Source organism: Lactuca serriola, chromosome 2 (genome assembly GCF_051521515.1).
Source record: "Lactuca serriola cultivar US96UC23 chromosome 2, Lser_US96UC23_V15, whole genome shotgun sequence".
NCBI classification, from domain to species: Eukaryota; Viridiplantae; Streptophyta; class Magnoliopsida; order Asterales; family Asteraceae; genus Lactuca; species Lactuca serriola.
In genome coordinates, this window is record NC_136409.1 from 175,869,872 (window position 1) to 175,882,931 (window position 13,060).

A 13,060-nucleotide genomic window follows, 5' to 3' on the forward strand; every position below is an offset into this window, starting at 1 on the left:
CCTACTACAAGTTCCATGGTCTTATCTTGGCCTTCCTTGGTTCGGGTACGGATCCTCTGCTTTCAGTAGTACGGGCCCATACTACCTTCCACATCTATCCGTACCTTCTCCAAGGACTGCCTTGAATCCACCAGGTCCCTTTCACTACCGCTGATCACTTTTACTCTTATCCTAGGCTTACCCTAGGAAACCTCTGACTCCATCCAACTCGTTGAGTCATCCTCCTGACTCGTCAAGTTCCTCTGCTACTCGTAGTCGCGATAAAACGAGTCAAATCATCGAGTCCTTCCTCGGACTCATCGAGTTCTACCAGGTATAGAATCCAGACAAATTGACTTAACTCGTCGACTTCCTCTACAGACTCGACGAGTTCCTCAGTCTGTTTGGGCTTTCTTAAAGGATTAAGCACCTACTCTTCAGATCTAAGCTTCTTATCTCTTGTGCATACTGAGAACGTCCTTTTAAGGGTAAAGTTTCCAACTTTACCCATTAATATTTCTATTTCATGGGTTTAGCTCAAACCCTAACCCTTTAGGACCTAGATCTTGGTCCACAAGCCATCCATACTCCAAACTAAGGCATATTTACTAAGAACGAAACTCTAAGCACTCCATGAACACGTAAAGTTCTTGACTTTCCTCCCATGCATGGCCTTTTGGAGCTTTAAAAGGCTTAAATAACAACTTATAGCTTGCATGGGGCTTCCATGGCCATAACGTTTGCACCTTTACGCCATTTAAGCCCCTCAAGGTCATAGATATAAAAGTATATCCACTTGGGACGTCCATGTCCCAAAGATCATGTTTCTTAAACCAAACCCCATAAAATGATAACAAGGAGATCTAACAATCTATTAAGCAAGTTTGAGACTTGCTTACCAGAAAATGAAGAGGATGAGATGTTGTTTCTGGATCTACTAGATTTCTTCTGAATCCCTAAGCTCCTCCTTCTTCAATAAGTTTCAAAACACACAATATTCACTTAGAAACAACTCACAAGATCATACAAGGCACTAGGGTTTCATGGATTAGGGTTTGGGACTTGGAGGCTGGAAATGAGGCCAACAAGTGGGGATTAGGATGCTTAAATTTGGTGAAAATCCTCTCAACTCGTCGAGTAGGTGAATTTAAATCCCGCAACCATTCTGTTTTCTACTCGACGAGTTTGGGGCTCCCAACTCGTCGAGTAGCTCTTCAAAAGTGAATAAATTATTATTAAATGCGTACCAGGACCCAGACGCTACAACCCGGCACAAACTCCTACTCCTCACCATGCTATGGATCTACCTGGTGAATAGGCACAACAATATCATCAGAAGTGATCCTCAAAATCTAATCAACCCCACGCTCAATCACTTATATCCTCTTCAGTGCCCCCTTCGTCTAGGTCCCTGATAGGATACTGAGTTATCCCATGAGTATCATCCCTATTTGATCTATCGAAATCGTTCATGAAATGACCACCACAGATCTTGCTCTACGGCTGAGCACCTGAAGTAGTGGTAGTCGATAGGAAAAGTGCAATAACGTAAGGGATATAGATATGAGCGTTGGTGCAAAGTAAGCACCAAATGGGAAACAGATAACCCAAAGGAACCTTATCGCACTCCTTGTGATGATAGATAGTGGAGGCGATCAAACGGTGAGTCTGCCACACCCTCAGCCTGGTGGCGAAAACACCAAGCGACACGGCTTTCAGGATTGTTTGCTTATGGAAGAGGCTTTCATGTTATGTTTCTCCCTGAAACTCCATCTTCTTTGATAGTATGAGAGTATACTCTGTGGTTAGTCTTTTACCGCTGTTTGTTGACCTAGGAATACATGTTATTATGAGAGCTCAACATAATGTTGGTGAGTTCATAGGTTTGCTAAGTATGAAAACTCTTTGTCGATATGCTTAGGCTAGCACTTTTTGAAGTCTCAACCCGTGTTAATGTGTTAGCGTAATTTCTGGTTTTTTGATAATAGGATTCAAATAGTTTAGTGACTAAATATGAATTCTGATTTGGATAATATGTGTATATTTTACATGTCACCTTAACTCAAGGCTTGTATTTTAATAATATTCCCTTATTATATCTTTTATCATATTATAAGCACCGCTTCTCCTGGATTTACTCAATAATGGTGGATGTTTGATCGTATTCGAATTAGTTTCCTCGAGTTGGGGTGAACTATCACTATGTATAGTATTAGTAGTTTATGATGGTTTACTTTTAGTTTAACCTAAACTCATTTCCTTGAGTTTTTGTGTACTATCGCTATTTCTATAGGTAGATTCCTAGGGGTAGTCTAAGCAATTATATGTTGGTTGACCTAAACTCGCTTCCTCGAGTTTGTATGTACTATCACTACTTACTTAGTTCTTAAAAGTAGTTTATGATAGCTAGTTTATTTTGAAAAAGTTAGGATGAGTTCCTATAATCGATCTATAACTGTTGATCCCAAAAATACCACCACGCTTCGTTGGGCGTCACAGTGTTTAGAAAGTAATGTCTTCTTCGACTTGCCATTGGATTGTAGCTGGCAACCACAGGTGGGAGTGTCAATCCCGTATAGATATATACATGCGTCTTTCGTTCACTTAAGTGTTAACGATTATAAGTTGGCTGCTAGCTGGAAATCTATCAACGTGTCGATGAATTGTGTCTCATCTAACACTTGTCGTGGGGGCCTCCCTTGGTCGGTTATTTTGTTATACGCGTTATATTTATATAGTATACTTATTATATACATTATTTATCATATATATATATATATATATATATATATATATATATATATATATATATTTCGTGTTTTTTGCATATGCAAGAATTTGGGCAGAGTAACATTAGGTACTAAGCTTATCGAAAAGTGGCTATAACAACGAGTTTCAACGGTTTCTGGTAACTGACTAGCATAACGACTGGATATGATCTTATGTTAGTATAGTGGTTCAATATAACCACTAGGCATAATATTAGCTAATGAGGTTGGGCAAAATAAGTACCAGGCCTAATATCATCCTAATGATGTGGCTATATTTATCTAACAATAATTATTGATAACTATGTAAAGTTGTATTTTAGACATGTTTTCCTCCTCCTCCCCTCCAAAAAAAGAGTTGAAAATTGTGTCGTGAAACTCACCTGTGAGTTATGAAAGCATTGATGTAGGGTATAAGATCCACAAGTCTACCACTAGAGAGATGTTCGAGAGTCATTGACATGAATTTTAAGATAGAAAGAGAGAGAGAGATGTGTTTTGAGGTGTGAGAAAGGATCAACCAATACTTGTTATATATGGGGATTTTGAGTTGCACGTCACGTGTTGCGCGTCGTATGTATGCGCACGAACCATACCATGTTGCCACATGTCGTCTCCTCATCGTGTCATCTCGTATCTTGATGAAATCGTGTTTCGGTGTGTATGGCACACTGCGTGCAAGCGTGCATGATGGGAATATTAAAATTTTAAATTTGGTAACTCTCACGTACGAACTCTGTTTTCTATGACTTTTATATATCTTTGTAGATCTTACCATTCTCTACGACTTTCCTTTTGTTTGTTTTTTGTAACACCCATAAAAATCATGATAAATTTAATCTTTTTAAAGCAACTCGAATTCATAAATTGTTTAAAATTATTGATTTCAAAACATTTTCAAACATTAGAGTCTCGCAAAATCATAATTCATAAAACAAGAGGATGTGTACGATCACGCCTTCACCTTCCCGCGATCATCCCAAGTACATGAAACACAACCCAAAATTGTAAGCCAGTGCTTAGTGAGTTACCCCAAAGTACCAAGACATAACATAACCATAATAACAAACAGTATGCATACAGAGCCTTCAGCCTGACTGGAACGCCGCACTTGCCTACAGACTATCTGGTACACTCACAGAACCTCCATCATGACTGCTACACCTCACCAGGTCATCAACCTATTTGGAAAGTTATTGGGCCTTCGGCCTGACTGGTACGCCCCTCGGGCCTGCAGTCTATCTGGGACGCCTTGGGTCTCTTGGCCTTCAGACTACACCGGTCTGCCTCAACCCAACCACACATAAGCCATGTCGACATATTCATTACATATAAGCATACATATAACCAATCAACATGCAATCAAACAGATCTTATAGATCACTAAGCATAGCATCATCCTATATACCAAGATAACAATGTAACAGATCACTATAACACAACATATACTATCATATAACATGATATCTAATCCAATGGGTCGGCCTTGGTGTGTTCGACCCGCAACTACAGTGACGAAAACTCACCTCACTACTGAACAATAGTTGATGAGTTCTCAACTCCGAATCTCAGCTCAAACTGTCACCTATCCAACCAAATGACCAATTATAATCAAAATCCCAAAGAACCTAAAATACCTTTAAGTCAAAGTTGGTCAAATTCAATGTCAAACATGTCAATCCCACTAAGTCAGCCGAGTGAACCCAGCCGAGTCAACTTAGAATGAATATGCGGGGTGTACTCCAAAGGTATGCTAGACATACTCTCCTCCTCACATGTTGACCACCATGAGGGTGGTTGACTTTGTATACAGGGCGTACTCCCAGAAGATTCAAAACGCTTTAAGTGCTTAATGGCTTAAGCACTTACATCCATCTTTCGGATCCATGGCTAACTTACACTCAAGAGTCATAGTCTCCAACTTTATGATTCTGCATTCCCATTAAGTTCTTAATTCAACTTCTTAATCCAATAAGACATTCTATGATGCATGGAGCAAGACCAACGATTTGAAACCCATTTTTATGACTCAAATCCCTCCCAAGGGTCTGAAAGGACAACTTAATGGGTCAAGAACATGATTTATTCATGAAACACCACATTTGGGACAAAAGAACCTAAAATTAAACCCAAAACAAGATCTACAAGAAACTACACCAAGTCCAAAAATTGATACCTCAAAATGGTGCCAAAAGGTGGTGTAATCCTTGATCTAGACAACTTCACTCCTTCAAGGTGGTCTGCTCTTCCTTCCTTCTTCTTCTTCAAGAGCACCAAAACACACACACAAGCATATAAATTGCTCCTCAATATGAAACTAGGGTTGCAAACATGTATGAGAGGTTTGGAGGCAGTTCAGGTGAAGGAAATGAGGCTATAAGAGTGCTTAAATACGAGGCGAACCCTAAAGATTAGGGTTTCCTTATCTGGCAAGTACACCCCACATACACTGATGTACGGCCAACGTACTAGGGCATGTCCTAGTACGCTCAGCGTACATACGTATGCATGGTGTACTTCACCAAGGCCAATATTACGAAAATGCCACAAAGTCCCTTTTGCATACATATCTTGTAGTTTTGGACCAAAATGCAATATAAATGAATTAAAGGGGGTTAAAAATAGAAGTACCTCACATCAGGATGTTACAATTCTCCTTCACTTGATTTAGACTTCGTCTTCAAAGTCGGCTACAACGAATAACTCAGGATAATGCTCCTGCATCTCAGTCTCTGGCTCCTAAGTCCACTCAGAGCCCCTCCGATGCTGCCACTGCACCTTTACCAAAGGTACTCCTTGTTGCGCATGACCTTCATCTTCCTCTCTAAAATAGCCACCAGTCTCTCAACATATTTCAGGCACTCATCAACCTGAATATCGTCCAATGAAACCACTGCCTCATCATCTAATATGCACTTTCGCAACTACGAAACAAGGAAAGTGTTGTGAATCTGACTGAGCTCCTCAGGTAGATCCAACCTGAATGCCACCTTGACAACCCTGGTAATCACTCGAAAAGGTCCAATATACAGGGGACCCAATTTTCCTCTCTTCCTGAAGTGTATCACACCCTTATAAGGAGAGACCATCAGAAGCACCATATCGCCGACCTGAGACTCCAATTCTGATCGGCGTTGGTTGACATAGCTCTTCTGCCGACTCTGAACAGTCTGCAGTCTCTGTCTGATCTGATGCATAAACTCCATGGTCTGAAGGACTACTTCGGTCCATCCCATAACTCAGTGACCAACGTCTTACCAAAAAACCGGGGTGCGAAAACTTCCGACAATACAAGAGCTCAAATGGCGGAGCACTAAAGCTGGAGTGATAACTATTGTTGTAGAAGAACTCTGCAAGAAGTAGGTAGGAATACTAACTCCTACCAAAATCAATAACACAGGCCCGCAACATATCCTCAAGGGTATGTATAGTAGCCTCGCTTTAGCCGTCGGTCTGTGGATGATATGCAGTGCTGAAATGTAGACTCGTGCCCAGTTCCTCATGAAATTTTTTCCCGAAACGGGAAGTAAACCAAACATCACGGTCTAAAACAATGGAGACTGGAACCCCATGACGAGCAACGATCTCCCGAACATACACATCGACCAACTTTTCGGTCAGGGAGCTCTCCCGGATGGCCAAAAGGTGGGCACTCTTGGTCAATCGATCCACAATGACCCATATAGCATGAAAACCGTTTGCCATCTATGGAAACTTGGTGATAAAATTCATGGTGATTTTCTCCTATTTCCACATGGGAACCTCCAAAGGCTGCAGCTTGCCATACGGGCTCTAATGCCCAACCTTGACCATTCTGCAGGTCAAGCATCTCTCAACATCCAAGGCTATCTCCCTCTTCATACATGGCCACCAATAGCTCAATCTCAAATCCTGATACATCTTTGTGGCTCCCGGGTGTATAGAAAAGCTAGACTTATGAGCCTCCTCTAACACAATATGTCTAACCCCACCAGAAACTAGAACCCAGACCCGACCACACCGGGTCAATAACCCTAGACTATCTGTGAGAAATATGTCTATCCCACCTCTGATCCTTTCCTATTTCCAGATCTCTTTCTGAAATCCCTCTACATGGGCCTCTCTGATCAATCCCAAAAGCAGAGAATCCATGGATATCCTCATACACATCTCCCCTACTGAAGACCCATCCGACTTGCGCCTCAAAGCATCCGCTACCATATTCGCTTTACCTCGACATTGAAGGATCTCGTAGTGATAATCCTTGACAACGTCCAGCCACCTGTTCTGCCTCATGTCCAGGTTTGGCTGATCCATAATATGCCTCAAACTCTTGTGATCCATGTATATAATACAATGGGCCCCGTAAAGATAATGAATCCAAATCTTGAAGGCAAAAACCACTGCCCCCAACTCTAGGTCATGCGTGGGATATCGTGTCTCATAAGGCTTCAGCTGTCGCGAAGCATAAGAAATCACTCGTCCTCTCTGCATGAGGACCACCCCAAACTGGTGATAGATGCATCAAAAAATACCACAAAATCCTCAAATCACTCCGGGAGGGTCAATACCAGGGCCTCACATAATCTATGCCGATGAGTCTCAAACGCCGACTGCTGGTCAGGGCCCCATCGAAAATCCACCCCCTTCCTCGTTAGACGAGTGAGGGGTACCACAATCTTGGAGAATTCCTGAATGAATCTCCGATAGTACCCCGCCAAACCCAAGAAACTCTTGATCTCTGAGGGAGATTTTAGAACCTCCCACTGCATCACAACCTCGATCTTGGCCAGATCAACCAAAATCCCATCCTGGTTAACGAGGTGCCCCAGGAACTGGACCTATCATAACCAAAACTCAAACTTTGAGAACTTGGAATAAAATCGTTCTCTCCTCAAAACCCACAAAACCTCTCGAAGGTACTCATCATTTTGCTCTATGGTCTTGGAATACACAAAGATATCATCAATGAACACGATAACAAATCGGTCGAGCATTGGCCTGCATTCTTGAATCATGAGATACATAAGTACAACTGGCACATTGGTGAACCTGATGGGCATCACCACGAGCTCATAATTCCCATAACTAGTCTAGAACGCGGTCTTCTGCACATCTTCCTCTCTCACTCTCACCTGATGATACCCAGACCTCATATCAATCTTGGAGAACCAATATGCACCCTGCAACTTATTAAAGAGGTCATAAATCCGTGGAAAGAGACAACGGTTCTTCACTGTTAACTTGTTCAACTACCGGTAATGAATGCACATCCGGTGTCAACCATCCTTCTTCTTAACAAATAGTATCGGTGCTCCCTACGAAGAACTGCTCGGTCTGATGAACTACTTTCCTAGCAGCTCCTGAAGCTGAGATGACAACTCCTGCATCTCATGTGGTGCCAAATGATATGGCGCCTTGGAAATCGGAGCCGTACATGGCATAAGGTCAATCCTGAACTCAACCTGCCTCTCAGGAGGCACACCGGGTAACTCATCTGGGAACACATCAACAAAATCTCTGACATCTGGAACCTCTGAAACTGAAATCTGATCCCCAAACCGAGTATCAACCACATAAGCCAAATAATCTGCACACTCATGGTGAATATACTGATGAGCCCTAGCTATCGAACAAAACCCTGAACCAACCCTGGTGCCCTCTCCATAAATAACCGGTTCTCCCCCACTTGTGGTTCGAACAACCACTCGCTGGCCTTCACAATCAATTATGGCACCAAGCCCACTCAGCAAGTCCATACCCACTATCACACACACATCCCGCATGGGGATAGGAATCAGATCAATTGGATAAGGCACCTCCAAAGATCTCTAATATACAACCCTGATACACTGCGGATGCATAAACCCCATGTTTGTTGGCAGTAGAACCTGCAATGGATACTCTAACTCCCCGATAGGCATATCAAACTCCCTACTAAATTATCGAGAAAAAAAGGACCGAATCGCACCCGACTCAAATAACACAAGAGCAAGAAAAGAGTTGAATAATAACGTACCTATTAGGAGCATATACACAAGCATAGCATAAAACATAATAATAACTAGAAACATACCGGTTGCGACGTCTGGTGCCGACCTTGCCTCATCTACCGTGAGCTGGAAAGCATGACCTCGAGCTATCAGGGGCTCCGCTCTGCCGTGACGCTTATCGGTGATCCTTAAAGTAGCTGGTACCGTGGCCTGTGCTGGCTTGGCGGAGAGAAATGGACAGTTGACCTTCACATGGCCAATGTAAGTCCCTAATTTGCCTGTGTATCAATCAAATCCGTTTGATGGTGCGGAATCCCAATCAAACGGATGATATCATATCAAATAGAAGAGAAGGAGAAGAAGAATAATTTGAATCTTGTGTGTATTGATATGAATTATGATCCGGATACAAGAGATTCACACACACTAACACACATTCTTCTCTCTAGACCATGTACTGTCTTCTGTTCATCAATCACTACTCCTCACCCTAACACCTCTATTTATACTTGGAATATGGGCTGGATAACACATGGGCCGTAAATGAGTTTACGGCCGTAAGGTGTTTACGGCCGTAAACTAGACCATAAATTCATAAATATTACAGAAAAATACAATTTCCCAGAAAAAAGTAAAGTATAAACCATATTTTGACCCAACGATCTCCCCCTTGGTTTATAGATTTCTTTTCTTAATTGACCCATCAAGCTCCCCCTAAAAAGTAGCTGGCTCTTCTTGTCAATCTTCAATGAGAGCTTGGCTTCAGCTTTAACCTTCGATTTCTTCACAACATCAAGATGAACGTATGAATCTTCAATGAATGACTTCATCTTGAGCACTTGAGGTTTTCTTCAGAATTTGGCATTGAACATAGTGCTTTCAGCTTGAGAATCTTTAGAGAAAACATCAGAGAGAACAAATCTTCTGGATCACTTCAGCAGGTTCATAGATAGCAGCAGACTGACTGAGGTGGCTTCAACGCAATCCGTCACATAATCTTCAATTTCAGCTTCACCTTGCTTCCGGGGTTGAAAGATTGAATTTGAAAGAATAATCTTCATTTCTTGCTCCTTCGAATGAGAATTCTTCGATGCTCACGGACAAAGCCTTGGCTCATAAATCATCAACACAAACTCCATGAGTCTCATCTACACCTGAAATCACTTTTCAAGACAAAACAAAACTAAAAGAAAACTTAGCACACAAATTAAAACAGAAACAAAAATATTTTTGGATTTTTGATTTTTCTAAACAAGAAATAAAACAAAAATAACACTATTTTTGAATTTTTAATTTTTGATTTGATTTTTTTTTTGATTTTTGAATTTTTCTGATTTCTTTTTTTATTTTTTAATTCTCCCCTAATATTTAAATTAGAAGAAACTATGACAAATTTAACAAAAATGAAAATGATATCTAACTTTAAGAGTGATTTGGGATCAAAGTTTTTATACAGCCTTTATCCACTTGTCGGTACCTTCTATCTTCACGTCTTTGTCTGGTCGATCGCTGGTATTGTTGTCCACTTAAACACGAAAAACCATGACTGATTTAGGACATACTATTTGATACAAGACAAGGTGAAATTAAGTTCCTAGATATTATATCTGATCTTAATTCCTTAGATACTATATCTTAAGGACCATTCATCTGACGACGACCAGGGATATTGTTGTCCACCTAAATTGAGTAGCGAGATCTATAGACAATCTTTGAGTGTTCAATTTTAATTATACTGGAACATGTTTCCCGCTTCTTGATATGCCCTTGCCATCAAGAACTTCCAGATTAATCCTTACACCGGGTGAGCAGACAACCATTCAGAGAGAGTAAAGATTCAGAATTCTATTGCTAACTACTTCAGAGGGGTTGAGAAGAAGAAGGTTGCATATGCTGTGTACCAGGTCGGATTAGAAGTCGCGCAAATGAGACAACATATGGCTAACAGATAAGAAGTATTTCACATATATATAACATTTAGAGAAATGGAGTTGCATATGTTGTGTACCAGGTCGGATTGGAAGTCACGCAAAGGAGACAACATATGACTAACAGACGGAAAGAAAGAAAATGATACTCTACAGACCTAATTTATCGGAATTTACTAGTCGCCCCATCCAACCGGAATTAAGGACAAAATCCGCACATCAAGGAAAATTTAAACCACGGTTCCAAGTACGGGTTCAATTAATGTGACGAGTAGATTCCCATATATATCTCCCTGCTCAAACTATCTGAGCGTCGTATTGTCAAACTGAATGGATCTAACTAGGTCAAAATTTCTCAAGTCTATAAATTTCCTAAATTCAACTCTGCCTAGTCATGTCCATTTTAAAATTTTTCGTGCCTACCGACGCATCAAACCAGAGCATAGACCCTTCAACTTTGGGTATGTTACGCAAACTCAGGTTGCCTGTTATCACTTGATAATATCACTTCCCAAAACATCTCCCTCAAGCACATTTCATAACAAGCATATTTTTTTGATTTTTTGATTTTCTAATGTTTTTGGATTTTTGAAACTTTTCTAATTTTTGTTTTGTTTTTTATTTCTCCCCCTAAATTTGTGCATAGGAGAGAAACAAAAGTAATGAGCAAATTTAAACTATCCTAAAACAAAATTTATTCTTTAAAGCGAATCATCTTAAGAAAAAAAACTTAGGAGTATAGAGAAGAAAACTCAAACCGTAAGTCACCGATTGAATTTGCATCCAGAAGGTCTGAGAACAACATGCGTAATCTCAGAACAGATCCGAAAATTCTTCATGTCATTAAGCACTAACCCTGTGAGTGGTCACTTCCTTTCTTCTCTTCCCGCAAAGGACACATACTCCCAAACAATATTCTGAGTGTTGTACAGTTGAGAGATGTCCCCTATCAAGTGCCAGGAACAGCCACTACCAACAAACCGAAGTCTGATGATATGCCTCCATAGCTGCTCTGACACAGAGCGGGATTAGTTGGTCTTTGGAACCCAGTCCATTTTGAAACTGGGTCGACCTTTTTCATCCTTGCACGGTACTCTCTCCTATGACATATCCTGCTTATCACAAACAGAAGATGTAGAAACGTTAGAAGCATTAGGAGATTTGGGAGAGTGAGCCTTTTGAACCGATTTGTAGTTGGGTTTAACCCATTTCTTTTTCGATCCTATGGGTGGCTCAGTACTTGATTTGGAACTTGAAGCCGACTGCCGAGATGACTTTGACCTAACCAGTATTGGCTTCACAGGAGCATCTCTTGAACTGGGCTTGTTAACTGACATTTCCTTCTTGCCCTTGGGATTCGGATGCTTGGCCTTGTGCGCATTCCAGTCATCATGGTCTGAACGTGACCTTGAGGGGTGTCTTTTGGAGTATCTACCTCTTGGTGCGTTATGCCATCCTTGAGCATAGTAGGGAACGTATGCGCGATTAGGACAATTTCTGGCAATGTGTCCAAGTGTTCCACAGTGAAAACAAGTCTTTTTCTTCACTGTGAAGTTATTTATTCCTGCCCCTGGTGGCGTGTCTTTGCCTTGTTTCTTATTGTTCCAACAAGCACAATTGCAGGAGGCACTCTGTTTCGCTGGAATTGGTGGCCTGTATTCACCAACGGCAGGTTGATTAGAAACAACAGATTTAGAGTTCAAGGGGTCGTTTGTTTGTTCAGAAGAACACTCCTTGTTCCCATCCTCTGCTACTTTACCTGTATATGTAACAGAAACATCAGTATTTTCAACATTAATAACTCCTCCTGACACAAATCCTGCTCGTTTGCCATATCGAAGATGTGGCTCCCTGTCAGTTTCGTCCTGTGTCATAGGGATGGATGTGTAGTTATGATTATAATACCCTAGACCCTTGTTTTGATTTTCTTTGAATTTTAATTGGGTTTCATATGAGGACTCGACTGTTTGACTTGACGCAGTATAATTTTTGAAACTGACATCAGTTTTTCCACACTTAATTTTTAAAGCGTCAAGTTCTTCAGTTACAGCAGCAAGTTGTCTCTTAACATAATCATAATTTTCACACTTGTTGCTATACTCTGATACCAATTCTAAGTCCCTAATTTGCCTGTGTATCAATCAAATCCGTTTGATGGTGCGGAATCCCAATCAAACGGATGATGTCAGATCAAATAGAAGAGAAGGAGAAGAAGAATAATATGAATCTTGTATGTATTGATATGAATTATGATCCGGATACAAGAGATTCACACACACTAACACACACTCTTCTCTCTAGACCGTGCACTCTCTTCTGTTCAATCACTACTCCTCACCCAAACACCTCTATTTATACTTGGAATATGGGCCGGATAACACATGGGCCGTAAATGAGTTTACGGCCCTAAGGT